At 47.0% G+C, this 23,909-nt stretch overlaps 1 protein-coding gene across 2 annotated transcripts in view; it reads left to right on the top strand.

Moving 5' to 3' along the window:
* Nucleotides 1-23,909, top strand: part of IQSEC2 (IQ motif and Sec7 domain ArfGEF 2) — a 529,618-nt gene that overhangs the window by 88,748 nt on the left and 416,961 nt on the right. The gene's annotated exons all lie outside the window — the stretch shown is intronic.

Raw genomic sequence — 23,909 nt, 5'->3', positions numbered from 1 at the left:
GCAGAAACATTAATTTGCAAATTTACAGTATACATTTCATACCACTGTTTTCACTCCACTAGCGTCCCAAGGCTCTATAGTGGCTGCCTCCTATTTCCATATATCTCCATCAGCGCATTATAGATTCTCATAATTAATGTTTTCCTAATACTGGGAACCAAAAATTCTCATTTTGTTTGGAGTTTACCATTTTCAATTCCTTTTTGCCAAAGTGTTTTATCTATAGATGCTTCTAACCTGGTTTGGAGAGCTCACTTACAAATGCTTAACCCTATTGGAGCTGCAGACACTTTTCAAGCTTAAAGGACTTTCCAAAATCAGGTGGCCAGCAAAATGATTCTTGCGCAAATTTGGGTGGCCATGCTCCTGTACTGGAGATTATCAGGATGATGAACTATGCCATCTCCCAGGTATATCCTTAGCCACATTTTAGCAGGGAAAGAGAACATTTTTCACCATGGTCAAGTGTTTTGTACTTATATCCTTCATTATTTCTGGTGGCAAAAACCTTAATAAAATCAGAATGGATCAGGGAACCATAACTCCCCTAGCTTCCTTTGGGATGAAACAGATCTGGTCTCTGCTTCTAAATAATTTCTTCCTGAAGGAACCCTTAAAGTTGAAAGTTGCCAAATTCTGATTGGCCAGAAGAGGTAGTGTTGCTTCATCCCAGCATCTGAATTCTGGTGTTCATGTCCTGGATGTTTGTTTATTTATTTACCGTCTTTTTTGAAAGAGTTCATTCAAGGTGGTGTACAGCAAGATTGAGTGGGATATAATAACCCCTGTTCTTTCTGAAAAGGTTATCTTTTATTGTTTTGGGCCCTAGACAGGAATCAGTGAGAAATTCATATGGTTTTAAAAGGATAAGGCTTATAGTCTAGTGCAAGAACAAATCTTCAGATATCTTCTCTTATCCCATTAAAAAAAAAAAAAAAATCTCTTTGAAGCAGTGGCGTAGTCAGACTTGATTTTCTGGGTGTCCCAAAAATAAAATGGGTGGGCTCTAAGCATAGAAAGCTAAGGTATATTCTTATATACAAATAGAGAACATTTCTGAGTGGGTGCACTTTTTATGCATCCTGATGCTGTGCGGTGAGAGCCTATATAATGCAGCTTATATAATGCATCAATGCATCAAAAATCTAACTGCCCACAGTCATGGACCCTGCCATAATTGTGGGTACCTAAATGCAACATGAGTGTGTGCAGCATATTTTATTCTTTTTTTTTGGGGGGGGGGGGTCTGAATTATTATTATTATTATTTTTTTTTTAATCTTTATTCATTTTAAAACCAGCACAAAGTGCAACAAATTAATCAATTAACACAATAGACAGGACTCAATTCCTTCAAATGATACAATAAATACATAACCCCCCTCCCCATCCCCACCCACCCTTCCTAAAAGTGTAAAAACACTTAAGGCTCCTTTTATGAAGCCGCGTTAGCGGTTTAACGCGCGTAATAGAGCAGGCTAAATTGCCCGCTGTGCTAGACGCTAACGCCAGCATTGAGCTGGTGGTAGTTCTAGCCGCATAGTGCGGGTTTAGCACGCGCTAAAAAGCTTCGTGCGCTAAAACCGCTAACGTGGCTTTGTAAAAGGAGCCCTTAATATAATGCAAATGATCAAGATAAATAACCTTGCGATCAAATAATAAATTAATTACATACTCCCACCCATCCTGGATGGGCAGAATCAAAGGGCAAAACTAATAATCAATTCTTACAAAATTTTGTTAATGGGTCCCAAATTTCCTTGAACTTCTTATAATGTCCCAAATTCATTGAACTCATACGTTCAAACGTATAAATTTGGCACAATGTTTCCCATCAAAAACTATAGTTTAACCTGTCCCAATTTTTCAATTTCTTCATAATAAGCTGTATTGCAACTCCTGTCATGATGAGAAATAATTTATTGTTATGTGAAGTTATTGGACTCTTGGGCATTAATAACGTTCCAAAAGCATATTTTATTCTATAAATTGCCTGTGTAAGTGGCAGCTCCATCCATGCCTCCCTTGCAGTTTACACGCTGTGTCACGTACACTCTTACAAAATAGCACTTAGGTGAATTGCTGCCACTAACACATGCGAGTGTGTGCATACTACCAAAGTGCTGGTACTCAGTACATCTATGTGTACTAATGATACATAATGCTGGTGCCCAGCTATAGAATCGCTCTTATAGGGGGCATTCTGTAAATGATGCTCAGAATTAAAGTGTTGGGGGAAAAAAATCAGCACTAACTGTGATTCTATAAAGGGCATGTACCCTTTGAAGAGTTGGGCTTAGTGCCTAACTTTAAGCACCAGACTTACACCTGCTGAAATCTGGTATAAATGCTGGTATCCATGATAAGTGCACTGAGATAGTGTTCTTTAAGAATGTGTGTAACTTTTTGGAATAGCCCTGACATACCAAGGCCCCTCCCATGGCCACACCTCTTTTGTGTTACACATTATTAGAGTTAGGCGCCATGTCTTATAGAATAGTGCACAGACAAATGTGCGCATAAATTATACTGGGTGGTCCCCAGCCATAAGTGTCGGGCTGGGAGGGGGGGGAGTCAGAAGATCAGCAGTCCAGTTTGCTTTCTTGTTGTGGCAGTTTCAGCTCTTCCTGCAGTTTCAGACAGCACATGCACAGTGAGTAAAATGCTGATAGCCTGAATCAGCGATTATGGGTGGTCTTATAAAGGGAGTTTTAGAAAGTTTAGGAGTGTGCCCTAGCCCCTGCCCTTAAATTGTAAAATTGCCATATTTAGAGAGTTCCTGTGTTTTTTTCTGAGTTAATTTGTACTAAAAATAGCACCCATGATGGCCATCTTGGATTTTCATGATCTATTTTAAAAGCTTTTAGCCTCTGCAAACTTTGTTTTTGCAAGAAAACCACCTAGATGGATTCCCCAGGGCAGCATTTGGTGGACTCTTGCCCCATTTGTGGTAGATGGCTATCCAGTGAATGCCCATGTTCCATGTACACTGGCGTGTGAGAGGGTGAAATCTCTGGCTCAAGTACACTAGACCTCTGAAGGGGACCTGCCACTGTTCCTGCCCGCAGACAGAAAAATGTCAAATGCAGGCCCCAAGGAGTATGCAATTGCCGCCTCTGCGAAATGCAAGAGTGATTTGGTGGCCAAGCCTCACAAGTCTTCCAAGAGTTCAAAGAAGGGTCCGCAGGAGGCAGCTCCTGCCCCAGATGATGGGTTTCCTCTCGATTTATTAACATGATATATCAGGTTTATTTAGCTAAGAAATTGATGTCTGCCACCACTCCGCAAGCGTCCTCGCTTGCTGTGGTGACCCCTCTCTCCCAGGGCACAGGGATTCTTCCCAGCTCCCCCACTGTGGTCCTGGTCAGTGTGCCGGCTGTCTATGTGATGTACTAGGATGCTATCTTTATATTTTGCACAGTATTAGGGGACATGCATCACTCTTTCTGTAGTGCTGCATTGTATGCAAATTCTGGCTTCTTTGTGGTTCAGTTTAACTTTTGTTTACATATTTCTATTTTTAGTTTGTGATTACATATTCCATACTGGGCAAGGGTGTTTCTGTGTTCTGTGTGTACGCAAGATATGGTTTTCTGTTGGCACTGACTGTGCAGGATCGATCTGTATTAGTCTGGCCTTTTAGTTTTACAATGGAGGGAGGGGGTATACTCCAATAAGTGCTTCTTGATGTGCTTGCTCCCCCCACAGTGTTCTCAGATATTTCTCTAATCTAGCAATAAATGACATTTGCTCCAGATGTGTTGGTTCTTGTGTTCTCATAAAAAAGAATTGAGGAGCAAGTTCCATAGTAGAGCTGCAATAACTAATCCTTCCTCTCCCCAGGGTCAGTTGTTTCAGGGGTGATCAATGCTGGATTAAAATGTATGTTGAGCGGAACTGAGGTGTCAAGTCAAGGGTTAAATCTGAACAGAAATTAATCTACATGGCTAGTTTTAATTGGCCTTGTATTAAATAACTGGAGTGGATAAGCATTAGTGGGATTTAGGAGAGACTACATCACTTATATTGGTTGGTGGGAGGATAGATTTTAATGCATTTAACAAATGGAAAAACGTGTGTTTTATAGCATTTGTTGAGGGAGATAAATTATGGTGGGGCAGTTGGAATGGGGATGGATTTTTATCACGGGTCTTGTTTTTTGTGATGCTGATATGCTCTGGTATTCTTTTGAAGGCAGCATATTAAATACTACGAAATGAATATATAAATGTAATTCTGGAATAGTTTCACAGTGTGAACCAGAACAGAAAATAAAGTGCTGCAAACGCTGACTTCCCTTCTCATGTTGTCCTCTGGTAGCATTGTGAGATTAGTATTGCTTCTGCTTGCCGACGTTGTACAGAAGCTTTCCGCTCTGTTGAGGTGTTGGTATTATAAAAAGGCAGATTATGATGGCAGTAAAAGAGTTGCCGGACTGTCTAGTCTCTGCCCTATGCTCTCTTCTGCTGCAGTATCACAGATCCCGTCTGCTTTGACTTCCGTGTTTGTCTCCTCCATGGTTTTGATTTCAGGGTGCTGCTGACAATAGATAGGTGCTGTTAGCTCGGGTCAGAACATGCCACGCTGACAGTATTCAGCTCTGCGCCTTTGAAAGCACAATGCCACTGACCCTACCTCATTCTCTTTAGGTGGCCTCAGGGCCTCTTTGAACTCTTTCCTTGCAGCTCAGCATTGAACTTTTTAAGAACAGAACAAAGTAGAGCAGAATGCAGCCCTCCCACATGCTCTCATTCACCCGCTGTCTCCTTCCTGCCTGCTTTCTCTTTTCTTTTCTCTCACTGTCTGTGTCTTTCTCTCTCTCTCTCTCCCTTCCATGTTTTCATTCATTGGCTGTCTCTTTCCATCCCTCCTTCCCACAAGCTCTCCTTGTCACATGCTGTCGTTTGCCCACTGTCTCCTGCCCGCTTTTCCAGTATTTCTCTCTCTTTCTTTATTTCTCTGTCCATTCTCTCCTTCCCTCCCACATGAAGTCACCAAATGCCTCCTTTTTGCCTGCTGTCTCTCTTTTTTTCTTTTTCCCTCCCTCTATCCCACAGACTCTCATTCATTAGTGTCTCCTTCCTGCTTCCTTTCTGTCCCCCTCCCCCGCTGAATGTGTTCACTTTTCCTGCTTTGTGCCCCTCTTTTTGTAGATGGTGTTTCTATGTGACTCTGCACTTAACCTGCAATATTTCTGGATACCTTTCTCTGTGAAATACACCTTCTTTTCTGTGCTGCATTCCTTCACAGATGCACCTCCATTTGGCAAGACTGGGGCGGGGTGGGGGGTTGCACTGGGATACGAAAATACAATTGGAGATAAAGCAAAACAATGGGTCCTGGCAACCACATATATTAAGCCTTTAATTGGCAGAAGGTAAAATAGCTGCTTTATGTTACTTGATGTTGAATGAGAGCAACAGTGCCAAGTAACTGTTATTTGGAGATGCAGATCTCCCATAAGAGCCAAATAAAGGGTTAAAAATAATAACAAGAGGTGTTTTCAGCAGGGAAGGAGGGCATAAGAATAGCTTTTGCTGGCAGTTCTGGGTAGTAACTAGTTACAGTAATGCTAGTTACCATAATTACACTTCTCCCTCCGTATACACGGGGGTTAGGGGCAGAGTCGGCCTGCAAATATTGAAAAACTGCAAATAACTTTTAGGGCCGACTCTGACCCACCCCGCCTCCCTCCTGCTTTCCGGACCTCCCCAGACCTTACCTGGTGGTCTAGTGGTGAAGCAGGGCATGAGCGATCATCCTACGCTCCTGCCCCATTCAGAGCCGTCATCAAAAATGGCTGCCGTGAGTTCCAGTTGTAGTCTCGTGAGACTGCTAGGCCACTAGATAAGGTCTGGGGAGGTCCAGGATGAAGGAGGAAAAAAATGCGAATAACCAAATTCGCAAGTACTAAACCTGTGAATTTGGAGGGGGAAGTGTAGTTACATTTTTAGGTAACTATCAGTGTAACTAGTTACTTTTTGATATGATCGACAAAATTAAGTAACTAGTTACTTTATTTTAGTAACTACAAACTAGTACAAGTACAAGTACTAGTACAAGTACTAGTAAGTACAATTTACAAGGTACTTTTGCGTTACTGTTTACATAGCATTTAGAACAATTGATGACGAATTTCCATTCGTGCTATTTTATTCATTAAGCCTCCAACTCGTTTCTCTCACCATAGTGCATTACAGTAACTACCCATATACAGTCAAACCTCGGTTTGCGAGTAACGCGGTTTGCAAGTGTTTTGCAAGACGAGCAAAACATTCTCGAAAATCTTGTCTCGCAAACCGAGCATTGACTTGATTTACGAGCACCCCCCCGAGAACCGGCATTGCTCCCCCGTCCCCTGCATGAACTGGCACCCCTTGCCCGAACATCATTCAATCTTACCCCCCATCTGGCACTGGCACGCAGCCCACAGGACTTGCCGGTGCCGGTGAAAGAAGTTCCTGCCTCTTGCCTGGTTCTCGCTCTCAAAGCCCAGGCAAGAGGCAGGAACTTCTTTCATTGGCACCAGTACGTCCTGTGGGCTGCATGCCGATGCCAGATGGGGGGTAAGATTGAATACTGTTCGGGCGGGGGGGGGGAGCGATGCCGGTTCTCCGGAGGGGGGGGGGTGGAGCAGCGCCATTGGCCTCGGGGGGGGGGGGGGTGGGAACGCATCAAGTGAGTTTCCTTTACTTCCTATGGGGAAACTTGCTTTGATATACGAGTAATTTGGTTTACGAGCATGCTTCTGGAACAAATTATGCTCGTAAACCAAGGTTCCACTGTACTGGCTATATGTGGTGACAGCCAGCCAAAGGGGATCTACTGAACCGAAAGAATTGCTTCATAAAGGGCTGTTTTTGCATACTTAAAGGGACTAATTTGCAAACTCATTTGCATGTACTGTTATTAGTAATTAAAAGGGTATCTGAAGTGGTTAAGAGACCCTAAAAACTGGGGAGAGAACCCCAGAAGGCGAGGGTCAGTCCCCTCTTCCAAAAGGAAGTCTCCAAGAAGAACTATTATAGACATAAGATATTCTCACCCTGAGATAAAAAGGAGGTAGTAACAAAGTCCTGTGGATTGGAAAAGCACATTGTCAGAGTTCTGGGAAACTGGGATTTTTGGGATAACCCTTGAGGGGATAAATGCTGGCTGCAGCCTAACCTACAGTAAATCCACAATGAAGAAAAATGATAATCCCAACACAAGCTCATTTGAGTGTTTAGTCTTCACTGAATTTTTTACTATACAACAAATCTTAAGAAGCACCTGCAAAATGTCCACCTGGCTGCACATAATAATCTTCCTTTGTTGAGGAGATCAGCAAGCTGTTCTTTGTCAGATGCATCAGAATCCCTGCCAAAGAAACAACAAACTTTGGCTGCTTCATGGAGCAGTAATAAGGGCATCATTGTGTCACAGTAAAGGGTCAATGATCTCATTACAGATTTTGTCTCATGGCGGGAACTTCCTTAGCAACAGCAGCAGATGAATCCAGAAACCAATGGGCTAGCACACATCTACCAGCAGGTGGAGATAGAGAAACTGATTAATAGGTGGTCCTATTAGCTGGTACGTCTCCTGCATCTTCAGTATGCTCTATCTCCCAGCAGGTGATGATTGCTATTCATCTAGCTCCTGGATTCTGGCTGTGACTGAGCATTTATTTTCTCCTGTTGAGGTTTCTCTTCAGTGAGACAGGGGTGTCTGGCTGAACGGTCCTGGCTTTAGGGGTTACAACTGGGCCCCCCCAGGTCCATGCCTCACCCTTCCTCCAATGATAGAGAGTCTGACTGGGTCTCAATTTTTCTTCTTTCCCTTCACTGTAAAAAAAAAAAAAAAGAGAGACCACAGTGACTATTACACATTTCTGCCCTCATAGTGCTGAGCAATCGGCATCTGCCAGCACTATCAACAAAGTTGTGAGTATATGTTTTATTTGAACTTCTTTTCTGATTTCTGGTTGTGGTGGAGTTGCAGGTTCGGTGAGTCTACAGAAGGAATATGTTTTGTTTTTTTTATCAAACACTATATTTTGTAGAGTTGTGGAAATGTTTTAGCGACTGACAAGTAAATTTACATTTGTATGAAGTTTATTCAATAAAGAGCTTCGGGTGTATGGATAGAGCTCCGTTGATGGAACTGGTGCCTTCCTGCGTGTTGTAGGCGCATGCTTGTTTTCATACTCTGGCAGCAGTGCCATAGCGGTATTGGGATTTCTCCCCGAGGTGGGCTCTGCTTGGCAGTTCCGGCAGCCAGGTGGAGGTGAATATTTGCACGGCTCCAGGTGTGTTCTTCATATAGCCGGCTCCTGACTGAGCGCAAGAGGCATGCGCTTATTTTCCTAAGTTGAGGAGAATGAAGCAGCATTCATTTATTTCTCTCCAATGTTCATTTTAAGCATTTTATGCCATGACAGTTGGAAAAATATTTTAATGGTTGGCTCCGGCAAGGTTTTTAATGCACTTTTGATAGAGCCGGCTCATTTCGGCATGAAACAGGCACACGCTTGGGTGTCCGGCGCTAGCTGGAGTACTGCAGCGTTCACGGGTTTATTTTGCAGCTGTCTTAGGTCACTGTATCCCACGGCGTTCCTGTTTTCGGGGTTCTACGCGTTGGGAGTGTTTCAACAGCTTTTGCCACTGTTGCGGTGATATACATTGTGTGTGTGTTTCCCCACTCTCTCTACTTGAAAAGACTTAACTACTTTAATCGGGACTGTACTGTTATGCCTCACGGTGCTTAAGAAAGAGATTCTGCCCTGTGCTCAGCTGCCCAATCTCGTGTTTTTGCGGTTATGGGTCAGCAGAAGGCAAATTGCTGCACAGTGATGTCAGCGGCATGAGAGTACCCTGTGTTTCATATGAGCATCTTCTTGTCTTTCTTGGAGTCCCTGAAGGGTGAGTCTGTGGAGGTTTAGAGGTTTTCTTATTCTTTGTGCTTCTGTACAGCGCTGTGTGTGTCTGGTAGCACTATAGAATTGATTCTTGAACGTAGTACAAATAGATTACGAATTGGGGGAGTCTTTAAGTTCATAATGGCAATTCACATCTTTCTGTGAGCAGAACTGTCTTTTCTATTTCTAGGGTGCCAGGGACTGCAAGTTTCAAAGCTTCTCGCACAGATTTCTCAGGTCGCCATCTTCTCATGGCACCTGCTAGACAGTCTCTCACACTGGCAGGAAGAGCTGTGTGGCTCCTTCTAACCAAGGACAAGTTACCTATTCTCCCAAACCCACAGAGTAGCAAATGCTATGTGGCTGTTGGAATCATCCCTGAAGCTCTCTTTAAGGATGTGATTTTTGTCATGGGGCAGTCAATGCAGCTTCTAGATTACGTCTAGTATGTTTTCACTTTAAAGGCAGTAAGTTTTTGGCTAACATTGCATGGAGTTAGTACTGTTTTCAGAATTTCAACATACTCCATCTTACATCACAAAGCTGGATTTTTTGTGGGAAAGTTCCTTTCTTCTTCCAGAATTTACAGCTCTCGTCCAGTCACGTCCCAACTGTCTTCTCTTCATTCTGAAGAGGTCTTCACTTCCTCTAGTAACTCTTTATGCTTTCTCGTGAGGGGAGGACACTATGATGTCAGGTCAGGGGGCTTTGGGCATTTTTCAGGATGCTTGCAACTTTGAATCCTCCTCCCATTTCAAATTCTTTCTTGGAGTGACCATGTATTGAGCTTCCAAAGGTTACATTCATGTGAGATCCCTTTTAAGTGTGACTGGTACTTGGGGTAGTAGTTTTAGTTCTGGAACTAAGGGAAATTATTCCATGTACTTCATAGTGCCTAAGACGGGGGAATTGGTCAGATGGGGGCTGGATCTCATTCTGGTAAATTAGTTTCTCAGTTAGACATTTCCGGAGAAAAACTGAGAATATTTACAATTTCCCTATGGACACCGAATTAGCACTATCTTCGCTTAGCTCTCATTGAGCAGCGCTATCAGTTTTGGCAGATGCCATTTGGTCTAGCCACAGCTCCATGAACATTTTAGAAAATGAGGGCAGTAGTGGCGTTTTGGTGCAAACAGATTCAGGTACTTTCTTTCTTAGACGACTGCTTGATTCAGATGTCTTCCAGCCAGGTCAATTTGTCAGACACAAACGGGTGATTTCTTTTATTTGAACTTCTTTTCTTCAATTCTTTGGATGTGAATCTTCAAATTTCCAAAGAGCTCTTTTCTCCTGTACTAATTATTGGAATATTGGGGATGTCATCGTTCACGTAGGAAAGGAATGTGTTTCTTCCCAGAGACTGGGGCAACAGGTTACAGTCTCAGGTTTGCCTTCTTCTTCAGTCACCAAGAACAAGAGTATAGGATTCTGTACAGGTTTTAGGATCTATGGTGGTGACTCCACTGGGAACTTTGGCTCACTTTCATGTGAGAACGCTACAGCAGTCGCTTTTGTTCCAGTGGTTTCCGGTATCTCAAGGCTCCAATTGTAGTATCTAGTAGGCTCCTCAAACATCGCTCAATATTATTTGGTGGCTCAGCGAGATTAATCTTTTCAGAGGCATGCCTCGATCTTTGCTGGATTGGCTCATAGTCACCAAACATCCCAGGATGTCAGGTTGGGGCTCAGTGCCTTCAATCCTCAGCACAAGGAGTCTGTACTCATTCATTCTTCTGGACTGAAGCATGGTCAAGCTTCAGGAATTTCAGACCATTCTTCCGGAATGATGATATTTCTCTACAGCCAGGAAAGTACTTAAAGTAATGGTTCTAGTTCAATGGGTGGAATCTCTTTTTCCTCTTCTGTCAGCGCATCATTTTACAGGATAGGAAAAGGGTTTAGATAGACTTTCTCACTGCAAAATCTGAGCAGGGACCATCTATTGTATGTTAAAATGTAAAGCGCTGCGTATGCCTTTCAATGCTTTAGAAATAATAAATAGTAGTAGTAGTAAAATCTTATACATCTGGAAATTGGGAACTATTCACTCAGGCGTTCCAGCTCTTTGTATAAAGGTGAGATATCCTAGAACTAGTCCTCATGGCCTCGTCTCAAAATTCAAAGCTTCCTAGCTTCTTCAGTAGACGCAGGGAATGGCAGTCAGAGGGGGTAGCAGCATTGCTTCTTTCTCGTTTATGTTTGTCTTTTTTAAGTGTTTTTCCCTGGCTGATGATTGGATGGATTTGCCATCTCAAGCTCGCTTTCAGGGTACAGTAATCAGAGAATCTCTGGATTGGCTGTGCCGTCCTTGCTGTGCGGATCTGATGAGCCTTTCGACGGCCGAACTGTTGAGAGTCCCGGTATCTCCAGATTTACTCACCTAGGGCCCGATCAACATGGATTTTCATCCTATTTTGGTATTACGACCTGGCTTTTGAAAAGTCATGGCTGACGTGTAAGGGTTATGCGCAGCAGGTTATTTCTTCTCTTCTCCAGGCGATACAGACATCTTCACCTGTGGCTTATGCTTCCATTTAGAGGCTTTTCCTTTCTTGGGTAGTTCTCAACATTGGCTCCCTTCCTGACTTCTATGTTTTATATTCTTTCTTTTTTGGCACCAGCGTATTGCCAAGGGCTTAGTGATCAATTTTCTTCAGCTTCAAGTGGCAATCTTAGCTTGTTACAAGGGCTAGGTATTTCACTCTTTGCTTACTTCTCAGCTTCATGTAGTTCAGTTCCTAAAAGGAGTACAGTATATTCATACACCTCTTAAGAAGCCCTGTCCGGAGTACAGTCTTAAGGTACTTCTTCGCAGTTTACAGAAGGCTCCATTTCAACCTTGTCTTTTGAGACTCTAAAAGGCTGTGAAGTTGAACATGGTATTTCTTGTGGCCATGGCTTCAGCTCGGCGGTTTTCTGAGTTTCAGGCCTTGTACAGCGGGGATTCTTATTTCTGATTTATAAATTCTGGGGTGTCAGTTCGGACAATACCACAATTTCTTTCTAAGGTGGTGTCATCCTTTCTTTTATGCCACTCTCACTTTTCCTTCCTTCTTCCTGGGAGGAGGAATGGGGAGGCGAGCTTTTCTTCACTGCGTTTCTTAAAAGTGCGCAGCATTCTCCGCAATCTGTAGGTTTCTAATGACTTTTAGTCATTTAGATCACCTCTTTTTATTCTTCAAGGGATGTGACAAACGTATGGCAGCGTCCAAAGCCTCCATCGCTCAAAGGGTCCAGGAGGACATTCTTTACGCTTACTTGATGGCAGGGAAGCGGTTGGCAGAAGAACTTCATGACCATTCAGCCAGAGCAATGGCTACTTCTTGGACTCAGTCCAGAGGTTTTTTCCTTGGAGGAGTTTTGTCATGCGGCTACTTGGTCTTCCAAGAATACTTTATCAGCATTACCGGTTGGATGTGGGGGTGCATGTAGAGGCTGTGTTTAGTGCTTCCATTGTTGCAGAGGCAGCGTTTGCTTCCCACCCAGATTGAGGATTGCTTTGCTACATCCCATTGGTCTCTGGATTCATTTGCTGTTGTTGCTAAGGAAGGAAAAATTATATTCTTACCTGTTAATTTTCTTTCCTTTAGACACAGCAGATGAATCCAGAGCCCCACCCTTTCTGGATATTGAATGTTGGTTTTTTCTTTTGCAACTTTTGTAGTCTGTTATTATTGATAGTTACATTCTGTATTACCGTATTTTCACGCAAATAACACGCACCCGTATAAAACGCGCACACGTGTATAGCGCGCAGAAATCACGATGATAAGCACAAAAACTTTGGTATAACGCGCTCACGATTATACCGCGCATGCTGCCCGACTCTCCGTTCACCCCCTGACTTCCGTGCACTGCCCCGCCTCTCCGTGCGCTGTCCCGACTCTCCGTTCACCCCCCTGACTTCCGTGCACTGCCCCGCCTCTCCGTGCGCTGTCCCGACTCTCCGTTCACCCCCCCCTGACTTCCATGCACTGCCCTGACTTTCCGTGCGCTGTCCCGACTCTCCGTTCACCCCCCCTGACTTCCGTGCACTGCCCTGACTTTCCGTGCGCTGTCCCGACTCTCCGTTCACCCCCCTGACTTCCGTGCACTGCCCCGCCTCTCCGTGCGCTGTCCCGACTCTCCGTTCACCCACCCCCCGACGTCCGATTCATCCCCCCCCCCGGCAGGACCATTCGCACCCCCACCCCGAAGGACCGCCGACTCCCCGACAATATCGGGCCAGGAGGGAGCCCAAACCCTCCTGGCCACGGCGACCCCCTACCCCCACCCCGCACTACATTACGGGCAGGAGGGATCCCAGGCCCTCCTGCCCTCGACGCAAACCCCCCTCCCCCCCAACGACCGCCCCCCCCAAGAACCTCCGACCGCTCCCCCAGCCGACCCGCGACCCCCCCTGGCGACCCCCACGACCCCCCCACCCCCCTTCCCCGTACCTTTGGTAGTTGGGCCAGAAGGGAGCCCAAACCCTCCTGGCCACGGCGACCCCCTAACTCCACCCCGCACTACATTACGGGCAGGAGGGATCCCAGGCCCTCCTGCCCTCGACGCAAACCCCCCTCCCCCCCAACGACCGCCCCCCCCAAGAACCTCCGACCGCTCCCCCAGCCGACCCGCGACCCCCCTGGCGACCCCCACGACCCCCCCACCCCCCTTCCCCGTACCTTTGGAAGTTGGCCGGACAGACGGGAGCCAAACCCGCCTGTCCGGCAGGCAGCCAACGAAGGAATGAGGCCGGATTGGCCCATCCGTCCTAAAGCTCCGCCTACTGGTGGGGCCTAAGGCGCGTGGGCCAATCAGAATAGGCCCTGGAGCCTTAGGTCCCACCTGGGGGCGCGGCCTGAGGCACATGGGCCCAACCCGACCATGTGCCTCAGGCCGCGCCCCCAGGTGGGACCTAAGGCTCCAGGGCCTATTCTGATTGGCCCACGCGCCTTAGGCCCCACCAGTAGGCGGAGCTTTAGGACGGATGGGCCAATCCGGCCTCATTCCTTCGTTGGCTGCCTGCCGGACAGGCGGGTTTGGCTCCCGTCTGTCCGGCCAACTTCCAAAGGTACGGGGAAGGGGGGTGGGGGGGTCGTGGGGGTCGGCCAGGGGGGTCGCGGGTCGGCTGGGGGGGCGGTCGGAGGTTCTTGGGGGGGGACGGTCGTTGGGGGGGAGGGGGGTTTGCGTCGAGGGCAGGAGGGCCTGGGATCCCTCCTGCCCGTAATGTAGTGCGGGGTGGGGTTAGGGGGTCGCCGTGGCCAGGAGGGTTTGGGCTCCCTTCTGGCCCGATATTGTCGGGAAGTCGGCGGTCCTTCGGGGTGGGGGTGCGAGTGGTCCTGCCGGGGGGGGGGGATGTATCGGACGTCGGGGAGTCGGCCGGGCAAGAGGGCTTGGGCTCCCTCTTGCTCCGATCGTGGATGCGGGTGCGGGTGGGAGCGCGTGCGAGTGGTCGTTCGGGGTGGGGGTGCGAGTGGTCCTGCTGGGGGGTGAATCGGGCGTCGGGCGGGGTGGGAACTATGTTTGAAAACTTTCGTATACCGCGCTCACGCATATAACGCGCGAGGGGTATGCGCGGTAGGTAAAAACGCGTATAACGCGCGCGTTATATGCGTGAAAATACGGTATTACCTTTTGAAATTTGTTATGGGAAAGAAGTTATATACATGCTAAACATATTGATGGTTACGGATGCTTGGGCAAGGAGCAATACTGAAGATGCAGGAGGCGTTCCAGCCAATAGGATCACCTGTTAATCAGTTTCTCTATCTCCACCTGCTGGTAGATGTGTACTATCCCATTGGTCTCTGGATTCATCAGCTGCATCTAAAGGAAAGAAAATTAACAGGTAAGAACATAATTTTATCATGCAAGTCTTCTCAGTGGTCAAGTCATCAGTATTCATTTAGTTGGTCAGGCAAAACTGTATTGTTTCGCAAGGCTCTTACTGAACACGTTGAGGACCAGTATCATAAAATGGCAGATGACCTTCAGAATAAGCTGTCACTTGTGACAAGTCTGCACAACAGCTGCCATATGGACCTCCCACAACAGAAGCTTTTTTGGAGTTACCATACACTGGATCGAGATCAGCACGTTGGAATGAAAGTCTTTAGCATTGGCATGTTCACGTTTGCGAGAATGACATACTTTCGACTTGATTGCATCCAAGTAATACTCAAGAAGATCCACTCCAAATTTCGTATCACTGACAAAGTTCTCTGCACAGTTACTGATAACAGATCAAACTTTGTTAAGGCGTTCAAGGCATTCTCAGAGACAGAAACAAAGGTCGTAAAACCAACACAAGTTGTACCCTCACAAATTGACAACGGAGAGGTGACCTTCACAAACATTGAAGCCATCCTAGACAACCAAAGAGATTCAGAAGCAACAGAGTATTCCATCTCACCATCGTTGTAGTACCCACACAATGAACTTGATTGCTGTGTCTGATTCAGAAGGGGCCAAAGAAGATGCAAATTACAAGAAGTTAAGCCATAGAACCTTGGCGAAATACAGTGCCCTCTGGAACAAGTGCAGTAAAAGTTCACAGGCAGCTGTGTATGGAACTTTGGAAACCACACCTACTGTACCAAATGTTACTAGTTGGAATTCATTCTATTATGCTGTTGGCAAAGTGTATTCTGTTGTGGAGAAGTCTGAAACTGTGCTCAATTACATCTGTGAAAAGCTTTTCCTAACAGCTTTCTGCTCAAATGAAATTGCTTTCATGGCAGAGCTATGGCACTATTTTGGGGGAGTTCTTCTGCCACATCCATCCCAGGATGCACCAGGGAGAGGAAAGCCTGCCATCTTGAAAGGCAGGCCTGCTGGCCGGAGGGAGTAGACATCCTTCCAGCCAGCCATCGTAAAGAAGGTAAGGAGGAGGGTGGTCGTCGGAAGCATGGCAGGGAGTGGTGTCGGGGGTGTTGCTTGGCGGCGGGAGTGAGTGAGCATCTGCTCCTGCTGCTGGGGGGGGCGGTTCGATAAGGGGGTTGCTTGACATCAGCAGGAGGGAGTGGGCATCTCTCCTGCTTCCGGGGGGGGGAGGGGTTGCTTGATCAGTGGCCAGAGGGAATGAGCATCCCTTCTGCTGATCTTCAATTTGTTATGGGGTTTTTTGTGTGTGTTTATTCTGCGCATGTGCCAATCGCTATCACTAGTGATGGATACATGCAAATTTGGCAAACCTTCACTACTCTCCATCAACCTCATTTGCATATGCATTTTTTTGGAGAATGCTTCTCCTTTTTGAAATCGCTACAATAATAGCTGCGATGGCAGCCCATCGGTTTTTAATGCAAAGTTTTGAGAATCTAGCCCTCAGTGACTTATCATTCCAGTATCAGAGCCAAGAACAGTGTGTCTACACACCTCAGGGGCTGGGAACCTCTCTTCTTACACACTATTGCCAATATCACAGCCTGGGACAGTGTGTATGCACTAAAGAGTACCATAGGGACAGAAATTTTACCCATCCCCAATGGAATCTAACTCATACCCGCTAAAATCCATTTCATCCCCACAATGAAACTCCTTCATCCTCACTCATACTCCCTGGTGTCAATACTATTATTTACTTTCTTGCAGCCCCTCTGTTTCTTCCCAGCTCCAACAGCCTCCTGTGGTTTATTGGATGGTATTCACTATTCAACCATTTAGTGTTTCAAGCCTCAGTCGGGGGTTCCAGCTGCCTCTCTGGGAATTCCAAGCCTTATTCTGGTGCTCTACGTGCCCCTCTCCATATGTTCTAATACTAATTCTGGTGCTCTATGCCTCTTAGTGCATTCCAAACCTCATTCTGGGGTCACCAGAGATTTTGACTACATTCCTGCAGGAATTCCAGAACTTCTTCCATCCTCATGAGAATCATGTGGCATCTTCTTCCACACCAGTGGGATTCTTGCAATTCTCATTCTGGTGCAGTTCTCTAGTCTGCATCGTTTCAGAGCCCAGGACAGTGTGTCTGCACACTTTCAGAGGCAGGGAGCTTCTCTGTCATTGAAACACCATTCCATTCCCAGTATCAGAATTTAGACCAGCTCTCATTCTGCTACAGAGTTCTGTTGCCATGGAAATGACAGCAAGAACACATGCTTTTCCACTGCCCTCCCACCACTTACCCCCCCTCTTAGGCCTAGATTCTTTAAAAAACGCGTTAAAAAACGACAAGCTGCAATCGCAGTTGTTCTGGTAGCGAATTTAAAAAAGTGAGCCATTCTCCAAAAAACGCTCATGCAAACGAGGTTTGCGGAGAGTAGTGAAGACTCGTTAAATTTGCATGTGCCCATCGCTGGTGATAGCGATGGGCACATGTGCAGAAAAAACGCAAAAACAACCTCCCCCTAAACCCCCCCCCAGAACGTAACAAACAGCGGGAGAGATATTCAATCTCTCCCACTGCCAACCAACACCTCACCCCCCACCCTGCAGCGAGAAAGATCCCCACTCTCTCCTACTGCCAAGCGACTCCCCCTCCACAGTGGGGGAGATGCCCACTCTACCACTGACAAACAAACCTCCCATCAGCAGTGGGAGAGATGCCCATTTTCTCCTGCTGTATCACTTACCCCCCTACCTCTGACCCCTATCCTTATACCTTTAATTAGATGGCTGACCGGAGGGATGCCTTCTCCCTCTGGCCAGCTGGTCCACCTCTTCCAAACTGGGCCATCCCCTCCCTGGTGCCCCCTGGGATCCACCGGGGAGGTGCCTGGGGCTCTGATTGGCCCAGGCTGTTTAAAGCCCTCCCATAGGCAGGGCCTTATAAAACCTGGGCCAATCAGAGCCTCAGGCCCCTCCCTGGATGCACCGGGAAGGAGCCCAAGGCTCTAATTGGTCCAGACACCCCATAGGAGGGGCCTTAGGCGTCCAGGCCAATTAGAGCCTTATGCCTCTTCCTGGTGCATCCGGGGAGGGGCCTGAGGCTCTGATTGGCCCAGGCCCTTCCCCAGTGCATCCCAGGATGCACTCAGTAGGGAAAGGCCCATTTTGGAAGAGGTGGGCCATCTAATTAAAGGTACAGGGAGAGGGGTCAGAGGCAGGGGGGAGGTGTTGTGATGCAGTGGGAGAGAATGGGCATCTCTCCCACTGCTGGGGGTGGGAGGAGCACTTCTCAAAATGGCTTTTCTAGCAGTCTCCGACACTGCTAGGCCGGGGTTTTAAACTATGCTGTCACTGTACTGGCACCCCTGGATCATAGAAACATAGAAATAGACGGCAGATAAGGGCCACGGCCCATCTAGTCTGCCCACCCCAATGACCCTCCCCTACCTTTCTCTGTGAATAGATCTCACGTGTCTATCCCATTTGGCCTTAAAATCAGGCACGCTGCTGGCCTCAATAACCTGAAGTGGAAGACTTCCAGTGATCAACCACCCTTTCAGTGAAAAAGAATTTCCTGGTGTCCCCGTGCAGTTTCCCGCTCCTGATTTTCCACGGATGCCTCCTTATTGCCGCAGGATCCTTGAAAAAGAAGATATCTTCTTCCACCTCGATGCGGCCCGTGAGATACTTGAATGTCTCGATCATGTCACCCCTCTCTCTGCGTTCCTCGAGTGAGTACAGCTGCAACTTATCCAGCCGTTCCTCGTACTGGAGATCCTTGAGTCCTGAGACCATCCGAGTGGCCATTCTCTGGACCGACTCCAGTCTCAGCACATCCTTACGATAATGCGGCCTCCAGAATTGCACACAGTATTCCAGGTGGGGCCTCACCATGGATCTATACAATGGCATAATGACTTCAGGCTTACGGCTGACGAAACTCCTGCGTATGCAACCTACGATTTGCCTTGCCTTGGATGAAGCTTGCTCCACTTGATTGGCAGTCTTCATGTTCTCACTGACGATCACCCCTAAGTCGCTGATTTTGTCGCCAAAAGCCGTTGCCGCTCTTGGAGAATGGCTCAGCGATTTTAAAGAATCCACCAGTGGGCTCATTTTAATGTTGAAGAGCCTTTTGCATGTCAGTGTCGGAGACTGCTAGAAACCTCGCTAAAAACAGAGATAAGCCATTATGATAATACACTGCTAAAATGTGTGCAGGCTAAACTGTCGGAAAACAGTTTAGCGACGGTGTTAAACTTTTGAGAATCTGGGCCTTAGTTTCTTCAGTGGGAAAGGTGATTCTTAATGTAAACATGCAGTCATCAGCCCTCCCAACTTCCTCAGTGATGAGTATATGGGAAGTTAAGTGACTAGCAATCCAATTTAGCAAGTTTCACCAGATGTGGGGGAAACTCAAGAAGAGGGACTGGAATGGTACACACAAACAGGAGATGGGGTGTCTGTCTTTTCAATCTCAGTCAAACTGCTGCTTCCCTATAAGGGTTAGCCCTTACTGAGGCAATTTTCCAAATAACATGGATTTTATACCAGTTCTCAAAGAGAAAGTATGCACATAGGGCCCAATATTCAGCCTGTGGTGGTAAATGGCTGGTAAGCTGCGTCCAGCCTGGGCTGAACTAGCCTTGGATATTTAATGACAGAGTATGTGTGGCTCCTAGCTAGGGTTACCATATATATATTTGAAGTCAAAAAGGAGGATCCTACTCCAGCATCACCTGCCTCCCATCTTTCACCAGTCTCGCTCCTGCCCCACCCCAATTTTCACCCATTTCTTTAGTCCCCCTTCTTATCTTCTGTATCCTTTTAGTGCTTCTATCTTTCCTCCCACCTGCAGGTGTTTCTTTCTTCCTTCCTCTACCCTCCCATGGGTGCTTTTCCCTCCCTCCCCCGCAGGAGCTTTTTTTTTTCTCTCTCTCTCTCCACAAACCCCCTCTTCTCTCTCTCTCTCTCTCTCTCTCTCTCTCCCTGTGTCCAACTTCCCACGGGTGCTTCTCTTTCTTCCTCTAATGCCCCCATCCTATGGGACGGTGTTTCTTTCTTCCCCATCGTCCACCTACCTCCTCGCTGAATTGAATTTTCAGGCCGGCTGGCAGCAGAAGCAAGATGAACCTGCTGCCCTCAGCCTTCTCTGTGGAGTGACTTCTTGTTCTTGCTTAGGCAGGATGCTCCAGAGAGAAGGCTTCCAGGGCAGGCCGATGGCAGCAGGCTCAATTTCAGCCGAGCCTGGAGGTAGGTGGGGGACAGGGCAGATAAGGGAGAAAATCGTACGGACATCTGATAACTCTACTCCCAGCATTGACTATCCAGGTATGTATGCTGACCTGGAAGTTAATCAGGAACCATCCAATATTCAGACAGGTGCCTGGTTAACTCAGTGCATAAAGTTAAGACAGCTGATTTGTTGTTCCAACTTTATGTGGTTACTTAGCTAATTAGTGGACTTAAGATTGCTACTAACCAGCTAAATTGAGGCTCTGCCCTAATTCCACCTCCCACCACACCTCTAACCTATCCAGTCAGGGGATGGCTGGTTAGCAGATATAGTCAGTGGCATTAATCAGTTGAGTACCACTGAATACTGGCTGCTAGCTCACTCAGCAAGATTTAACTGGGAAGAGCCTCTCTTGCCTGGTTAAACCCTTTTGAATATCTACCCCATAGATTTTGTTTGAAAGCTGCTAAGGGAAGAAGCACTACCAAACATTTATACCTATGTTTTATACAGATACTTTCTCTCTTCCAAACTACGTGCATTGGGCTGGTTTAAAGCATGAGCTAGGTGAGGCACTGGCTTAAGTTGCAAAAAGCCTGCCTAATCTGTGCAGCCTTCACAGTAGCTAGAAAGTACTGTTCTACTCCAGCCGCTGTGCTTTCATGCTTGCCTGCTACAGGTTTAAATGCAAGAGCACATATTGCCTATTTTCATATTTACCATATTTTTTGCTCCATAAGACGCACCTGACCATAAGACGCACCCTAGATTTAGAGGAGGAAAACAAGAAAAAAAACATTCTGAACCAAATTGTGTACTAATATATACCAGGCTCTGCATCCAGCCCCCTTACTCCCTGCCAGGTTCTGCACCCAGCCCCTTCCCTACCAGGCTATGCTGAACCAACAGGAGATGCAGCTAATCAAACCCTAATGCAGGGGTGCCCACACTTTTTTGTAATATAAAGCAATTACTGTACCTCTTCCCAAATTTGGCCAAACTAGTTTTTAGTGGAGGAACACAAGCCCATGTCTGGAGAAGAACCTTAAAGCAGCCCTGCTTTCTGACAATACTTCAGGCTACCAATTAAAGCCCGGCTAGAAGCGATATAACCTACTACTAAACAATAAACGGGGAGTAAATTGAAATCAATTAAGCAGCTCGGCAGATCTCTGCAAGGTCGTCTGAATCGCCAGTGACAGGTCCTGAGCAGAAGGAGGCAAAGGCAGGAAGGGCCCAACGGCCGAAGGTAGAAGGCCAAGGAGAGAAGGCGGGCTGTCTCAGGGCCCAACCGTCAGGTGTTTCCATCAGGGCTGACTCATCGGCTGTACGCTGCATTTGCATCCGACACCCTCGTCTCTGGCTCCATCAGCCGCAGGTGCTGGCTACTACCCATCACTGGTCTTCGCGGCAACACTTAAAGACTGCGCCCTCAAAAGTATGCAGGACGCCCCCCCCCACAAGCTATCGCTCTCAGCCCAGCAAGCCAACCGTCAATCTCTTCATTGCTGACCTCTAATTGGTACACTTTCCAATACCAGCAGATATTGATATCACTCCCCAGCCGCGCACTTCTCCCAGCCAGTTAGTAGCTGCCTGTCTCCGTGCACCCTTTAACCACAATGGAGCCTCGGTCCATAAGGAAGGCTAACATGCTGCTACTGCGTGCAGCCCCACTGAAAATGTCACCGCCGAAAACATCATTGTTTTGGAAGTTTGTAAGGTATCGGGGAGGGGGGGGGAGGAGTGTTTCATTCACTCCATAAGACGCACCAACATTTCCACCCACTTTTTTTGGGGGGGAGAAAGTGCGTCTTATGGAGCAAAAAATACGATAAATCTGCAAAACTGGTGGTAGCAGCACAGAGAATCAGAGATTCACTGGAATCCCCTCCTGTGTGGGGACCTCAGATCCCTGATGGTCCAATGGACTGATATGATCCCTTAAAGCCCTGCCATTTCTCCTCCCCACCCCCAGCATTACCACACCATCCCATAAATCAGCTGCTTGAACATGGCAGCACTGGACCTACACAAAAGTGCACTATACAGACATTATATCCTGTGCTTTTTCTGTTGCAGGCCCATGGCTATGGAACAACTTGCCGGGGCATGTGCATTTTTGTTCTTTTCAACAATTCAGAAAGGTGCTGAAGACCTATGAGATGTTTTTTTGAGCTTGTGATGCTCTGGAATTTTTAATACTTTGAATTAAGCTGGGAGTTACAATAGATATATGGTATGATAAGACTAATGTTATTTTAGTGAAGTGATTTTTTGTATGTTTTATGATTGTGTATTTTTTATTGTGAGCCACTTTGGTTTAAGCGACATATAAATAATGTAAATAATAAATAAGCCTCCTGAACTCCAACTCACCCCAAGAGTCCCAGGGGTGATAGGAGCAGGAGCAATCCCTACTTACTACTGTCCCAGTTGCTGCCTTGTTCAAATAGCACCACTGACCTCTAGTGGTATTCTTATGGTACTACTACTAGGTATTGCAGTTTCCATATAAGGGATTGGTTTGGATTTATTGTATTTGATATACCAGGGCTTTTTCCCCCCTGATATGGCAGTTTGAATCCCTAGAGGTAAAGTTACCATATGGCTCCAGAAAAAGAAGGAAGGATTGAGACATCCGGGTTTTACTTTACTGAAAGCAATAGAAGTAATGAGGACAGATAGAGACATCTGGGTTTTACTTCCATTGAAAGCAATATAATAACCCTACCTAGAGGTAATACTGCAAGACTGTGGATTGCTCCTGTCCCATCGCCCCCAGGACTCCTGGGGTGTTGGGATATGAGGGCAGTTGGGGAGGAGGGGAATTTGGCTGGAAGGCAGCTGATGCAGATGAGGTAAGAGAGGAAGCTGGCTGTTTGGGAGCCAGTGTGGTGGGCTGGCTGAAAGAGAGCTGATGCAGATGAGAGTGGGGATGGCCCCAGTGCAAGGAAGGCACTGAAGCAAAAGTTGACTCAGGGTTCCACAATCCCTTGCGCCGACCCTGGTTCTAACCCTGCTCCCAGTAATGCTTTTATTCAGTTCACATTTGTACATGTTAGGGATCAAGGTGCACACTAGAGAATGACACGGGGAAAAATTATGTCCCCGTCACTGCCCCGTCCCCAGACCACCATCCTCTTCACCACCCCGTCCCTGCTGTCCCCTTCACCTCCCCATCCCCGTCTCTGCCATCCCCTTCACTGTCCCGTCACCGTCCCCGCTGTCAAGTTTCAAGTTTATTTGCATTTGATGAATCGCTTATAAAAATTTCTAAGCGATGTACAATTTAAAAGCCACAAGTGGTGGTCCCTTTCACCGCCCCGTCCCCGTCTTCAGCGTCTTCTCCTCTCCATCCCCCCACCCCCAGCACCTGTCACGTGGTCCAGCAGCTCCCTCTCGCCAGCCAGCCATGCATTTCCCTCCCTCCCTCCCTCCCTTTCCCTTACCTTCTCTTATGGCGAAACTGGCAATTTCTATAAGACTATGCGCTGTATTACAGCCGGAGCCTTGAAGTCGCGTCGGGTTGCCTGCTAGAAAAGTCTCCTCTGATGCAACCGGAAACAGGAAGTTGCGTCAGAGGAGACTTTTCCAGCAGGCAACGCGACGCAACTTCAAGGCTCTGGCTGTAATACAGCGCATAGCCTTATAGAAATCGCCAGTTTCAACAAGAGAAGATAAGGGAAAAGGAGGGAGGGAGGGAGATGCATGGCTGGCCGGCTGGCGGGAGAGAGAGGGCTGCTGGATCGAACGCTCGTTCACTGCTCCATGGGGCAGTGAATGACCTTGTCCCCGATCTCGAGGTGACCTTTTTTTTTTAGTCACCGTTTTGGCGGGTTACCCGCGGCTATCCGCGGATAACAACCACCGTGTCATTCTCTAGTGCACACTATGCATATTCAGTATGCATAGTTTTCAGACACAAGTGTATAGCCATGCAAATGGCTTTTGAAAA

Source organism: Geotrypetes seraphini, chromosome 1, assembly GCF_902459505.1.
Source record: "Geotrypetes seraphini chromosome 1, aGeoSer1.1, whole genome shotgun sequence".
Lineage (NCBI taxonomy): Eukaryota > Metazoa > Chordata > Amphibia > Gymnophiona > Dermophiidae > Geotrypetes > Geotrypetes seraphini.
The sequence above is the reverse complement of the archived record's forward strand: the minus strand, read 5'-3'. Positions and strand labels throughout refer to the sequence as shown.